Genomic DNA, 16,354 nt, shown 5'->3' on the forward strand with positions numbered 1-16,354 from the left:
TCGTTTTCTTATACCTGATTTTCAGGCCTTCAGCCTTTGACCAAATTATACCTCTGGCTTTCCTGGTTCTCCAGGTTGCAGACAGCAGATTCTGGGACTTATAAGCCTCCATAACCTCGTGAGTCAATTCTTATAATAAATCTTCTCATATATATCTATATATATTCTATTGGTTCTGTTTATCTAGAGAACCCTAACATACTAACTTTAATACTAATTAAACAGTGTTTTATTCCAAAGTATGTTCTTCTTACTGGTTTCTGTTAGAAAAAAATTAACATTATTAAAGAACTATCCATTTATTTCTGATTTATTAGTGGATATTGAATTTTGTCAGATGGTTATCCATTTATTTTGAGCTGGATGTGCCATTTTCATCATTTAATCTATTAATGTAGTGAGTTTTATTAACAGATTTCCTAATACTAAATATACTTAGTTTTCATGAAAGAAAAGCAATTTTAAATTAAAATTTTTAAATTGCTGGATTTTCATGTGCATTGTTTTACGATCTTCATATTGCAAATTAGATCAGATTGTGATATTTTTGTCATATGCTGTTAGTTTGAATAACCTAAGTTAGATTGGAATGAAAATTTCCTTTTTGTATGCTATTTTTAAAAAATGACAATATAAGCTTATTTTGTCCTTTGATATATTTACATGGCAAAAGATTTTGTTTTATTGTTTTTCCTGAGAATTTCTACAAATTTACTGATGAAATTGTGCCTGGTCTCCTTGTCATCTAATTCTCGACGTGGGATCAGTATGGAGGATTACATTCCGGGAAGAGCAAGAAGATTCACATCACAGAAGTATTACTGGAAAGTAAAAAAAAAAAAAAAAAAAAAAAAAAAATTGGTGTTGGATTATACAAGGTATTGCTTGAATAGTAGATTAAGGGCAAATCATGGACATTTATGCCATGCTAATAATTTTGAGCATCATACTGATAGTGTAAAGTCATTTAAGACTTTTAAAATTAGCATGTAACACAATTAAATCATTCATTTAGAACAATAACGGACTATATAGGAAGTGAATTGACAGAGAAACAGTGGACAGTATCTCAGGACACTGGGTGAGAGATAATGAGGGCACATAGCGGTTCCATAAAGGATAGAGAGGAGAGGATGGATTCAGAAGGCATGATTGATTGGTGTAAAGGTTAAAGAGAAAGATGAGAGGGACAATAAAGGAACTCAGCTTAAGTGACAGAACAGATAACACAAAGCCAGGTACTGTGTTCGGTTGTGGGAAAATGATGTGCCTCCTTCACTTAAGGAATCTAATAGCAAGAGAAATACTAGAAGATGCATTTCTTTGATTTAGAATGGTAAGGATTTCAGCAATAATTATCCAATCAGAAGTCTCCCCGGGTGGTATTCATTAATTCTGCTTTGTTACTGTCCAGGACAGAGGTGTGGAGCAGTATGGTGCATGTAGGAACCTGGACAGACATGGCCAAACACTGGATGTCCTTAGGGAAGTGAATGGATATGTGGCTGATAAATAGGAAAGGAAGGAAATTGTGTTAAGTTTGTGGAATGCCCAGAAGAAGGCTGCCTCTTCTCAATCTGGGCTAGAAATATGAATATGATGTCTTGATCTCTTCTCAATTTCAGTTTTTCAATCTTAAAAAGTAATGTGTTACTCCAGTCCTATGAAAGGTAGCATTTTTAGCAGGATCCTGATAGCACCATGTAATAACCCAAATACAAGTTCTATTCGTGAGATGTATGAATATTCACAGGGCATGAGGTAAATAAAGGCTATTTTGTCATTTCAGGTAATGTTTTGCTGCCAATGAGTTTTGTAGAAAAAAAGGAGCTTTAGAGATTTCAGGATGACAGATAAGGGATTATGGGTCTGTATATCCCCTTGGGAATAATACATTTTAATTATGTTTGGACTTGTGGCCGTGGGGGAAGTTATCTACATAGGAAAATGAATTAGAGAATAAAGAAGTGTTAGTGGACAAAATCTAAGGAAAATTATCATTTAAAGGAAATGTATCCACTGAAGAAAGTCCAGACGGATAAGCCTGAGATGTTAGAGTGGGACATTTAAGAAGGAAATGTCAACCAGATCAAGTGTGAGCCCACAACAGCCATGTGAACGAGGAAATATAAGGCATTTATAAACATGAGATGAAAAAAAATCCAAAAACAGGATGTTGTAAAAAGCACCCAGGAGGCTGTTTTAGGGTGGGTGGTCAGGGAGACCTCTGAAGAGTTGCCATTGAAGCTGAAGCCTGAACGTCATAAAGGAGCATGCATTAAAGAGAGAAGCTTGGTTGAGACAGCATTCTGAACATTTCTATGTTATAAACTAGACCTCTGTGGCATTCTGTAGAAGGTTATAGAGTAAAAATATTTATAAGAGATATAAAATGTATAAAACTATAAAGGAAATATTATATCAAATATGTTTAACATGCATCTTTGATGCAGTAATAAATGTACTATTTAATTAAATTCCTAAAAATTAAGAGCTAGAGGCAGTTCTAATAACTCACAATATTAAAATAATGTATAAAAAGAATAATTCAAGATATATGTGATAACTATAATATGATATGAAAATGTCTATGATTTCTATTAATGAAAAGTAACAGGTATTGCCTAATGCAACTGTGGAGCATAGTTGAAGGAAATGCTAAATAAAGAGGTAAAAATGTTCCTGTCCAAGTTCATACACCACCAGCCCAAAGCAAAGTTTGCTGATAGTGATATATCTTTAATTTAAATAAGTTTACTAAGAAAGAAGCACAGAACTCACTATTCTGAAAAAAACTCTGAATTCTGTAGCTATCATCTTCAGCACTTAGGAGGAATAATGTTCCAATACATCTTCTGGATGAAGGAAGACTACCAGTTTTTAGTGGGACTCAAAGCAGGAAAAGGCATAATATAGTGTAAGCACAATGCCACTTGAGCCATATTGTACTGTGATACCAGAAGTACCTGTACTGGGAGAATGAAAACATTGCCCCTATGGTACTGTAATACCAGAGGTATCACTGATGGGAATATTAAAACATAGACCCCTGGGTTTCTGGAACAAGAACATATCATTTATTACAGTGAACTCCATACCTATTGAATGTCAACTCCTGGTATATAACTGGGCCCTGGTAGGAATGGAGCTTCTGGCCCTGTGAGATCCAGTGATCAAGCAGTCAGAGAACTATGTTTTCTCAGATTATTTAAGTAATACGGTCAGAGGGACCTCTAGTCGTAGAATGGAAATGGTAAATTCAGAGTCAGGTGTAAGCAGAGAGAATAAATTCAACCCCCTCCCCCATCCCATTTATCTACCACTCTTATACCAGCAGATCTGCCCCAAGTCATACCTATGGCAGTGTTGAAGGTCACTTAAAAACAGCTGATGGAGGAGAATGCCTCTTAGTAATGAGTTCCCTAAGGGGTTGGTATGTTATCTTGGTGTTAGCTGAAAACGAATGGCTGAATCACAACTCCAAGCAGAGGTTTCCCTGAAAGACAGTGGTACAGGAAAACTCTCCCAATAAGTAGACTAGGAGTTTTATATTTGGTATTCACTTTGTGTGGAAAAAGAAATACTTCAAGGTCCCATGCACCCATAGACAGTGGCAATAGCCCAGCTGGTTGGTCAGGGACATTGGAAAGGAAGAATGGAAAATTGAGGACAAGATCTGGAGAAGCGACATATATTTGGACTTATGAAACAAGCACAAAATGTGAAGACCTTTGATTCATATGTCAATATCTATCAGAGAACACACACACCGTCCACAGAAGAGACACCAACCAACCAAATTGATACAGTGACTTGACCAGTAGACATCACCGAGGCTTCATCATAATCCACCCTTGTGCTGGCACAGTGGACAATGAAGTCATGAAGGCTATGCATGGGCTCTGGATCATGGGCTCCCACTTACCAGTGTTAATCTAATGACTGTCCCTGCTCAATGTCCACATTGTCAGCAAGGAAATCAGTCCTGGACTCTACTACACCACTGTTCCAGTCGGCTTCTTGGCTGGCTACATTGGATCTTTCACTTTGAAAGTAACAACAATTCATCTTGACTATAATTGACACATACCCTTGGTATGGGATTGACTTTCATGCCAGCAGAGCCTTCTCTGGACCCACTATCTGAGGGCTTACAGAGTGTTTTATACACAAATAATACCAAATAATTTTGATAATTATATCAAAGGAGGTATAGTATTAGGAAAATGACCAAGTGATCCATTGGTTCTTTTCCATATAAGACCACACAGAAGCCACTAGCCTGGGAGCACACCATCGTGGCCTCCTAAAGATACAGCTGAGGCACAAGTTTGAAATTATATCCTCTGAGGATCCTCCTCCAGGACTGATTATTCTCAGGGCTGAGTGGACACTCTATATCAAACCATTATCTTAGGTTTTCATCTTCAAGGAGAACACATGGATCCGGGATCCAAGTAGTCTAAGTAAGAATATTCCCCGTTACCATCACTCCCAGTGACATACTTGGGGTCCTTGTGCTTCTCATTGCCACAAATTTAGGCTTTGTGAATCGAGAGATTCTGGTTCTCAAAAGAGACTTCTTCCATCATTATACACAGTAATAGTCCCATTGAATTCTGTGGTACAGCTATCAATCAGTTACTTGAGGCTCCTTATGCCAGAGACCATGAGGAAAGCAAATGAATCACAATACTGTAGGAATAATTGACATCACTCTTTAAGAAAAGGTAAGACTCCTACTACATGAAGAATCAGAAAATGTTAGGTTTATTCTGGGGTTATTCATTAAGTCAACTTTTAGAGAGTAATTAATACTCTTATCCCTTCCTCTACCACCTGTTTTAGATGCCCCTCACCCTCAACGAGTAGCTTTCTTAGTCTAGGTTGCTTTCCTCGTGGGGTGATCCAGACCCCTATCCCTGTGGGGTGTGGGAAGAGGAAATTTTGCCCTGTGATTTAGGAAGATGGATGTTTTGTAAAGAGTGAATCAGGTAGGTATGAGAAGAACATAAATGGTGAAATGGGAATTCCTATGAAGATAGCTCCAGCTAATATCATGTTTGTAATGGCATTTATTAATAGAGTTAGGACATTTTATTTTTCCTGGTAATCACTGGTAGAAAGTAACAGAGAAAGTAACTGGTTGGAATAAGCCAGAGATAGAAATTGACCCTCTAAAAAGTAAAACAGAAAGATATTCAAGGGGCAAGGAATTTGAGAGTAGTATTGGGACAAATCATGGAGCCCAGTTCAAGTAGGGAAGAAAATAAATATGGATTGGCAATGAATGTATGAGAGAAAGAGGTCAAGGAACTAAAAATCTAAGAAGTGGGTTGACTTATATAAGAGACTGAGAAGAGAATTAAAAATTGTCATCAGAAAATGAAAGAATATTTACACAACAAATAATGGACAAAATTAATGACAGAAATGATCTTAGAGGGCTTAATAAAATATGTAATGTGACTTATCTATGTTGGTCTTCAGTGGTGAGATAAAGAAGGTAAATTGCCTTGTGCTATTGATATTAGAAGAAGTAATTTTGTTTCTTTTCTTAAAAGATTATATTTATTTATTTGTCAGAGAGAGCAAAGCAGGGAGAGTGTCAGGCAGAGGGAGAAGCAGGCTCCCCGCTGAGCAGGGAACCTGACTGGGGACCTGATCCCAGGACCCTGGGATCCTGAGCTGAGCCAAAGGCAGACGCTTAACCAACTGAACCACCCAGGCATCCCAGAAGTAATTTTGGTTTAAACTACTCTGTGTATGTGTAAGTCTAAATTAGATAAATGCGTTGGGAAAATAATGCATTTTTGTTCTTCCATACATTTTGTTTTAATCAAGAGAAGATGAGAAGATCTTAATAATAAACCATACCTCAGAGTTTTACTGACGATAACAAAATTTTTTAACTATCATAACTGGGTCCTACATGATAGAATGTATAAAGTTTGGTTTCCTTAATCTGAAATAGATTCTCAGCTTTAATCAAGGGAGATCAGTTACTTTCCCTAGAGTTTGTCTCCACATAAAATGGATACAGTTATTGAAATAAATCATGTAATATTCTCCAAAACTGTCAAATGACAGCTTAAAAAATAGTTGTTTATTATGTTTCCGACTAACCATAAGACATAAGGATACAATCTTTATTTCAGATCCATGTCATAAATTAAATGAGGTTATTACAGAGAGTATCCTAAAGAACTGTTTGGGTTTTTTCCGGGTCACGAGTAAACATCACAATTTTATACACTGATTTATGTTTTTTTGTACCAAAGTCTCTGTTTTTTTTTTAATTCAGGTATAATTAATGTACATTATGTTAGTTTCAGGTGTACATAATGATTTCATATTTGTATATATTTTTGAATGATCACAATTAAGTTTACTTAACATCTGTCACCACACAGTTACAAAAATTGTTTTTTCTTGTGATGAGAACTTTTAAGGTTTACTCTCTTACCAGCTTCAAACATGCAATATGGTGCTATTAACTATAGTTGCCATGTTTACATTACATCTTCATGATTCATTTCTTTTATAACTGGAAGTTTGTGCCTTTTCACTTCCTTCACCCATTTCATCCACACCCACCCCCACCTCTGGCAACCACAGTCCCTTCTCAGTATCTATAGCAAGGTCTCTACTTCCATAGATTTTTAACAAGCAGTATCTATCTGCTTGTCATGACTTTTATTTTTTTAAGATTTTATTTTTAAGTAATCTCTACACCCAACATGAGGCTCGAACTTACAACCCTGAGATCAATAGTGGCATGCTCTACAGACTGAGCCATCCTTTTTATCTGATGACATAATTTCTTACTTGTATCAATCTAAGCACATCCTTACCACCAGGGAAATTTAATAGGCCAGTCTATACATCCCCTTGGTATATAATCCCAAGAATGTATTACAGGCTTTGAGGTTTGTGCTTCCTATTCTTAAATACATTGGCACTCAAAGCTGCTTAAACAAGCATCAACAAAGGTGCCTGTCTTCTTTGAAGTTATTTTCTGTGGAAATCACAGTCACTGACCAAATGATTTGGAAAGATTAAATTGTGCTTATTTTATGGCATTCTAAAACAGCAGGGTTAAATACTGGGCCAGCTGCCAGCCACTCAGCACCCACACTTTCATGTTTGGCTGCCAGATATATCCACACGAATTATTCTGGAGCAGAAATGTGCAATGGCGCCATCCTGGAGGGCAGAAGTTAGTTTTTGAGTTCAATGCTTTGATGAATGGATAATTCAAGTATTATCCATTTTTATATGCATAAAATGTGCTTTTCAAAATCGGATTGGATTTTGGTTGCTGGAGGAAGGTTTCTGTTTTCTCTTGGAGAAAAGATATCCCCACACTAACTGATTTTCCCATTTCTCTGTTCCAGAAGAATGTGGGATCCCTTTCTCCAAGTCTATATAAAAAAAAAATCAAGATGTGTACTAAGCCATTTTATTGATAAGAAAAGCTGTACATATACATATATGTATATATATGCATTTATTTGGAACACATTTAAAATATTAATGTATTATGTGAAAATTATAAAGGAATCAAATAACTATGCTTGCCTAATTTATTCTATGTTAATTTATGCTGTAAACATTTTTTTCTCTAAATTCTTCCATAGTCACCAGGCTGAGGTGTGGCTGTACACTCATAGACATCTTGAAGACAGGATGAAACAGTTTCACAGGGCATGCATAGGGGTCTACAAAGAAGAATCATAGCCTCATACTCAAAGCTCATGGTCTAAAAACACATAGGTAAAAGTTCATCAATACTATGAATGATTTAAAAATACAAGAAGTGCAAGAAATTTAAAAAAAATATGAGAAGTGCAAAAACAAGATGGCTAAAACAAGTATATACTCAGGGAAATAATAAATGGTGGAAGAAAAGTAAAGTTGGGAGTTTTCAGATAAGAGGAGCCACTGTCTGTAAAAAAATAAGTAAATAAAAATTGAGGCACACTTTTTTGAAGAAGGTAGGTAGGTCTTAACCTGGGCTTAGAGAATATTGGAGGTTTCTCCAGGTGTAGAAGAAGAGCCATACCATATCCTAGTGAAGTACTTTACATACAAACAGAGAGATGGGGATCTGTAGGTTGCATAGAGGGCACTGTGAGTGATTGCCTACATGGATTGAGTTATTTTGGTTTTTTTGCTTGTTTGTTTGCTTTAAGAGATGTCTCAGGACTTACCTTGGCAGTGCAATCACTAGTGCAGACAAGGGAGGAGAAATTACTGGATCAGAGAGAGATTAGAGAGTAAAGTCTAGTGAGTGATAAGGTCAATTTTAGTTTGAATTCAAAGAAACCAAACAAAAATTAATAGGAAAAAAAACTACATCATGTGCTCCATGACCTCCTAGAATGGGTTGCATTGAAAAGGTAAGATAAAATATCTTGCATATTTTGGTTTAGTTAATATTAAAATTTTTTGACAAACTTTTCGTTTTTTAAAATCATTTTTCTGGCAATATTTAGTTTAAATATTAAATAGCATTTGTGCTCCCTAGAAATTATCTCTTCTCTTCATTTTAGGCAGAGAGCTGTCTTTGTTATTCTTTTTCTCGGAGATCTTTTCAGGGCAGAAAATAGAAGCTGCATAATGTAGACTTCTTCTGGAATTAGTGAAGGTATGCTGTTGGGGTTCTATGGAGGCAGAAGACAGGGGTATGCCTTTGAAAAGCAGAAAAATATGTTGTTGTTTTCTGTGACCCAGGAGAGGGGATAAAGATCCATAGGTCACACAAGCGTCTGACACTTTGTTGAGAAGCGGATTCTCAGCTCTCCAAATATGCCTAAAAGGAGCACTAGGGCTCCTGAAAGCAAAAGATATCACTCCTCCCTAGGGTAGCCAATCTCAGGTGCCAACAAGTGACCAGAGAGATTTCCCATTTCTTAACATTGGGACCTTTGTACTACTCTGGGTAGGGAAACTCCCAGAAAAGCTGAGGTGGTATTTTCCACCATCCTTACAGGATGGGAACTCAATTTTGAAATTAGTTTGATTAAATAAAAAACAGAAATACAGTATTCTTGTATCATCTATCAATGAAAATTGGTGAGTTGGAGAATTAAAGATCCAAAGTTATAGGTATTTTCCAGTTCTTTCTTCTACTTATCCATAGACATAGTATACCTCTCCAAATTTCTTTCAGTCTTGGAATCTGTGTTCTAATACTTTGTTACATCAAGGACTGAGTGGTGGCATAATTCAAAAGTCTTACTTATTAGTGGTAGCAACATTTTTTGGCGTCATGTCAGTTCCCATCATTTTTTCATACTATGAATGAGGTAAGTGCTAAACAATTTCCCAAAGGGAATTCTTGCTCAAGTTCTGAGTAGCATGGTCTTGCAGAAGGATAGTTGAACATTTTTGATACTGGATCTGATGTCACGTGTGATGACAGCAATGACAGTTCTCTTTCTGAGCAGAAAACACTTGATGAGATACCACTTTTATCCTTTGACCAAAGTACTAAGATTCTCCTCTCCCAAGTGGCTTCTGATCATTCACATTTAAAAACATAAAAAAAAAAAACATTTTTAATTAACATGGATTGCATTATGTTTATGCTAGACCATCTCAAATCATTTTTAAAGACAGCTGAAATATAAGCTATAAATTCAACAATAACAAAACCATGGAAGATGGTGTTCTCCCTTATATAAAAAATGTTTATTAATTTTTTCTTCTTAAATTGAAGAAGGTCTCGTAGAATCATTGTCCTCATTTTATAAATCATTCACTGCCTATTCCAATTATTCTACAGTATTACTAACTGGCTAATAAAATGTGTATTACATTATAATTGAAATTTTAACTGCCTTGAAAAAATGTAAGTGTGTCATATTGTGTGAAGCAATGTTGAAATCTTGCCATAAATAGTCCCGGTCAAGCCTGAAAAACTGTTATTAATATTTCATTTATTAACGTCTAAGTCATATGCATTTTTGATAACTTGACTAAGCCTCATGCCTGTCAACATTTGCCATTTACTTTTACTTTCCTCCCAATTATTTTTGACATTTTGTTTTCCATTTAACAAGTAAGCAAGCTCCCATTTGTGGGGATGTTTCTTAATAGATACCACATGTACAAGGCCATAAGTAAACACCATTTACTGGAAAACAGGTTAATAACTCAGTGCAAATATTTTGCTGTAGTCTATATCATGCAAATAAGAGCAAACTGTTGTAGCAATTATCTGATTCACCAAAATACAACAGAGACTATCTTGCCTCAGGTGGGGATTAACACAAACTTAAATTTGTACTAATCTCCCTTTGAGGAAGGAAGCATTAGCAAATGCTCTGTGGCAGCTACTCGTTTTACTATACAGCCAAATGCCACAACAGGAGGGAATACTTAGGAGACCAATTTGAATTAACATGTTTGGAAAGTTAGTGAAAGTATAAATACATATGTTAGAGAGCATGGAAAAGAAAAGAAGAAAGAAAAGAAAGGGGAAAAAAGACCTCTATATACAATTCTTACACTTTCCTTTTTAAAATTTCCCTGATAGCTCCATATCTAAGAATACTATCCAGGTCCATACTCCAGACGTGATTCTCTACAGTGACAGCTTATCAATAAAAAATCTGAACTTCTGTGTGATGCAAGTTAATAAATTAAATGTGATCACTTTCCTAAAGAAGTTCAAGTATGCCTCTTAGGACTGATACAAAATAAAAATGGTAATAGTCTCTTTGGGACTATTAGCTGAAAAGAAGGCAAAGAAGGAAGCTATCACATGCCCCCATTTAGTATGAAAGAATCCAATTTTGGACAAGGAAAGAAGGCTAGGGAAGGGAAATTGTAAAGAATTATAAAGAGAGCAGGGAAAGCCGTATTTAGTCATTTGTATAAAGAGGATATTGGAAGATTGGTTTTATCAGACCAAGAGGTCCATGTTACTTATAGTAACTTTAAAAGTTGGAAAACATGTTACATGATAATAAGTCCCTGAAAAGAAATATTTGTTTGCTGTTGTTATAGCTTTATCTCTTATGGGATTTCAGAAGAACATTGGTTGTAAAGTTTATTTCCTTGGGTAGTTATATAATTTGTTTAATTTATATGCTCTTCATATTCTGGTATATGGCAGGTATTGCATTTGGCGCTGTGGATTTTCATGCAATTCCTGCCTTCACGGATTTCATAATCCGTGATACTTATGTAATAATTTAAGTTTGAAGAATGCTTTCACTGACTTTTAATTGTTGTGTTATTCCATTTCCCTATGTATTCTTTGCGCAACATGACCTTGGTATTCACAGCAACGAATTTTGTTAAAAGGAGGGTGATTTTCTAAATATGAGGAATTATATTACAAATAATATACTGATTATTTTAGATTGTGCTGCCGTAAGAAAATAGCATAAACTGGGTGGATTAAAGACAGAAGTTTATTTTCTCATACTATGGGAGGCTTGAAGTCTGAGATGAGGGTGCCAGCAGGGTAGACTTCTGGTGAGAGCTCTCTTCCTGGCCAGCAGATGGCTGCCTTCTGGGTGTAGTCACACATGGTGGAGAGACAGTGAGCCAGTTCTCTGATGTCTCTTCTTATAAGGGCACCAAGTCCATCATGAGGGTTCCACCCTCATGACCTCATCTGGACCTAATTACCACCTAAAGGCTCCATGTCCAAATATCACCATATTTAATTGAGGACTTCAGTATATGAACTTTGGGAGGACAGAGTTCAGTCCATACCATTGACTCACATGCCGCACTTGAAAAATGTGTGTTTACCTCCCCCCATATTTGCTTCAGAATTTTTCAAATAACAACTTTATAATTGAAGGTCTCTTTATAACTCTCTCCAATCATATCACTTTGCCTATTCAAAAATAACCCTCTCCTTGCATTTTGTGTATCTTTTCTGTCTAGGTTTTAATAGTTTACTACTTATTTGTATATCTGTAAACAATATTTACTATTGTGATGTGTGCTTTCATATATTATATAAAATGGTATCATAGTTCATAACTCATTCTTTAATTTGTGTTTTATTCTTAGTATTTTCAAGATTCCCTGATAGGTATGTATATATGTATGCCTACATTTGAGTATATAATATATATACACATAAACATGTACCTATGTACATATATATACCTATGTTTGAGTATATAATATATACACAGATAAGTATACACATATTAACTATATGTCCATATATATAATATATATTAAATAATATGTTATGATATGATATGATGATATATTGAGGAATCTTGAAAAATCAGTGCCCAACATACGATGCTATATCTTTCATATTCAGGACTCATGGGTCCAGGAATCTAGGGGTGGAAATGGAAGCAGCTCCACTCACAATTACCCGTAGTGATTCACTAGCAAAAATTTTCTTCCCTGCCCTCACCGTCTTAGGTTTTGCTGGTTTAGGGGTCCTAGTTTTCAAGGAAGAAATGCTTCCATCAGGAGACACAGCATGATTCCATTGAACTGGAAGTTAAGCCTGCCACCTGGCCACTTTAGGCTCCTCATGCTTGTAAATCAATAGGCAAAGTAGGGAGTTAATATACTGGTGGGGGTGATTGATTTCCAGGAGGAAATTGGACTGCTACTATAACATGAAAGTAAGTAAGAGAATGTCTGAAATGTGGAAGCTCTCTTGGGCATCTCCTACTACTACCATGCTCTGTGATTAAAACTACAACAGTGCAGGGTGCCTGGGTGGTTCAGTTGTTAAGTGTCTGCTTTTGGCTCAGGTCATGATCCCAGGGTCCTAGGATCGAGCCCCAAATTGGGCTCCCTGCTTGGCAGAAAGCCTGCTTCTCCCCCTCCCACTCCCTCCTGCTTGTGTTCCCTCTCTCACTGTGTCAAATAAATAAGGGGGGAAAAAAAACCTACAACAACACAGTTCAGGCAGGACTATTGATGGCCTAGAACCTTCATGAATGGATGTTTGGGTCACTGTACCAGGTAAAGAACCATGCTCCACTGAGATGCTTCCTGGGGGCTAAGAGAATATGGAATGGATAGAGGGAATAGGTAGTTAGAAATACAGCCACAACCAGGTGATCAAGTGCAGAATTGTAATTGTTATAACTATTTCTTCCTTATTTTGTAACGAATATACTTGTGTGTGTCTCTGCGTGTGTATTCAATCCTATTTTTTCTTCTTATATCAGATTATTAACATCATATATAATATTTGAGTTTTGTTAGCTTTACATCATAGAATTTAAGTTACAGGATACCAAGGGAAGAGTGACTATCACCAAAGATTTTGCATCATCTTCAGGTAAAAGAATTAGTGAATTCTGGGTTGCACACAGGATAGTTGTATCACATTAGGCAGAAGTATGATTTTGATAATGTCTTTAGAGATTAAATACGGTTTAAGGAGATGTGTAGGGGTGCCAAGTTGACAACAAGAGGTAGACTGTGATCGTTAATTTTATGTGGAAACTTGGCTAGGCTATGTTGCCCAGTTATTTATTCAATATCAGTCAAGATGTTGTGAAGCTATTTAAAAATGTGATTAATGTTTAACTCATTAGACTTTGAGTAAAGCACATGTGGAGGACCACATTTGATAAGTTGAAGAGGCCTTAAGAGCAAAGACTGAAGTTTCCCCAAAAGAAACAATTCCGCCTCAAGATTGCAGTATGGAAACTCTGCCTGCTGGCTTGCCCTAAAGATTTCAGACTCAAGAATACAATATCGAGTCCAACCTGAATTTCCAGCCTGTTACTCTACAGATTTCATACCTGTCCCCACAATTGCATACCCCATTTTCTTAGAATAAATCTTTCTGTCTTTCTTTCCTATTGATTTTGGTTTTTTTCCTCAAGAACCCTAGTACAACCTTCTATCCAGTAACTTATTCTCATAATTTACATGTAGATTTTCTTGGATTTTCTGACCCTAAGAGTAACAGTTCTGTTTCTTTCAATTCCATATACATTTTATTTCATTTTTTGTCTTATTGTAATGGCCTAGGAGCCCAATAAAATGTTGTCCATAGTATTGATAACAGGACATTAGTGAGAAAAACTTTTAATATTTATAATTTTGTATTTGGCTATGGATTTTTGTTGATACACTTAGTATAGAAGGAAGGTTTTTTGTTTTTGTTTTTTTTTAGAAGGAAGTTTTTTTTAATTTTATAAAAGTTTTTCTAAGTAATGAATATCGAAGTTTGGCTAATTCTTTTTCTGAATAATGTATTTTATTTATCCTATTAATGTAATTAAATCCACTGATTGGTTTGCAAATGTTGAATCAATCTAGCATTACTGGGATAATACCTTCCTGATTGGAATATTATTCTTATTTTTTGCTAGATTTGGTTTTGACATCTTTAAAATTTTTACATTATGGTTTATATTATTTTTAGTCCTTGCTTTATAGCTTGGTATATGATTATTATTTAAAAAATATTCTACATTATTTTCTATTTTTCCTTGAATTTTTGTTACTTTTTGTCCCATAAAATTGAATCTACAAAACGAGGTATTTAGAATTGTTATATCTTTCTGGCCAATTGAAACTTTTTTATAACCATGAAAATTTTCCTTTTATTGCTACTAATGCTTTCAGACTTATAATACATTTTGTTACTAATCACTACAGTTGCTTTGTTGTTTCTACTTTTCACATTTTTCTATTTTTTATTTTTAATTATTTTCTTTGCTTTTAGATATATTTCTTGCAACACAATGAGTTGTGCTGTTGATAAGTTCAGTATGAAACTCTTTGACTTTAATAAGGAATTTAATTTAATGTATTAACATTTACTATGATTACTGACATATTTGTGTTTGAAGCTACATTTTACTATTTTCTTATAATGTTTTCCATATTTTGTAGATACATATTTGCCCAACTTTCTACATTCTTTTGGTTTGATTTTTTTTTATTATTTAATCTCACTAGCTTGAAAATTTTAACTGATTACATTGAAGTCAGAGTTTACCCTATGCATAACTTTTTACCTGTACTTAAGACTTGAACATCAAACTCTCCTTGACTTGAAAGTCAGTATTCAGCTGTTTTTTCAGAAAGAACCAAGTGACAAATGCCAATGAAAAAGAACGCAGGGCCATGAGGGTATAATTGAAATAACCCACTATAAAAATGATATTTTCCAGAAACTTGAAATTTTACCTTAAAAATTCCTATTATTTTCCTCACAGTGTATCTGTTTGTTTTAATATTTTAAAAGTATGTTAGGTAACCATTAAGAAAAAATACTTAAGAAATGAAACCAAACAACTCCTCTTTGTTATTTGATGCAATTCTCTATCATTGGCTTGGTTGATTCCCAAAAAGTGAGATGAATATAGAGAGATTTGATCCCACATTTTGAGATCATTACCTGCATGGTTCTACTTTTCTGTCTCACTATCATAGTATTTAAAAGAGTTGGGTTCACAGAAGTGGAAGCTTACAAATGTGTGTTTTTTATTCACTGTTTTTCAGGCTGTCAGACTAGTCATGAAACGCTAACAGAAATATGCTAGCTTTGGCAAAGATAAAAGTTGTATAATTTTGGAGTTGGACAGGCTTCTATCTCGGTCACTTCCTATCTAAGTAGCCAACTGCATTGTTTGGCACAGCCCTGGTACTCAGGAAAGGGACACTGCCGTTGTGGTGTTTTTCGTTATGATTTTCTTTAGTTGTGCATTGCGCGTACCGTAATGATACCTAGCATCTTAGACCCAGAAGGAATGTAATGCAACTTTGGGGACAGCCCCCTCCTTTAGAGAAGCTAATATCTAACTTATGATGTAAGTTGCCTATATTTTTTTTCTTTTTTCATTTACTCTTCAAAAATATAGTTAAGAAAATGAAAAGGAAAATGACAGCCTGGTAGGAACTATTCAAAACCCATCTATTAGACAAATGATTTAAATCAAGAATATGTAGAGTTCCTACAAGTCAATTACAAAAAACAAACAAAAAACAGACAATCCAATCAAAGAGGAAACAAAAGACATGAACAGATCCCTTAGAAAATAGTTTAAATAATGAATAAAAATACGTTCAGTGTTAGAGAAATTCAAATTAAATCCACAACGAGATAGTAAGTACTTCACACCTGTCAGAATGCCTCAAATTAAAAAGACTGGCTGTACCAAGTGCTTGTGAGAATATGGAGTAATTGGAATGCTCATGCAATGCTCAAGGCAAAGGAAATTGTACATTCATTTTGGAAAAGAGTTTGGCAATTTCTTAAAAAGTTAAAAATACACTTTTCTATCACTTAGTCATTCCACCCCAGGTACATGCCCAATAGAAATGAAAGCTTATGTCTATACAAAGACTTGTGTATAAATGTTCAAAGCACCTTTATTTGTAATAC

The 16,354-nt window shown here is 35.2% G+C and overlaps 1 long non-coding RNA gene across 2 annotated transcripts in view; it reads left to right on the forward strand.

Moving 5' to 3' along the window:
* The window catches only part of LOC123789212 (uncharacterized), a 290,301-nt gene that overhangs the window by 95,363 nt on the left and 178,584 nt on the right, over positions 1–16,354 (forward strand). For both annotated transcript variants that reach the window (XR_015723965.1, XR_015723966.1), the window contains 2 exons: positions 26–118; positions 699–878. This is a non-coding gene — a long non-coding RNA (uncharacterized LOC123789212). The remainder of the gene's footprint in view (positions 1–25; positions 119–698; positions 879–16,354) is intronic.

This window comes from Ursus americanus, chromosome 3, assembly GCF_024610735.1.
Source record: "Ursus americanus isolate L20-20 chromosome 3, mUrsAme1.1.p, whole genome shotgun sequence".
Taxonomy (NCBI): domain Eukaryota; kingdom Metazoa; phylum Chordata; class Mammalia; order Carnivora; family Ursidae; genus Ursus; species Ursus americanus.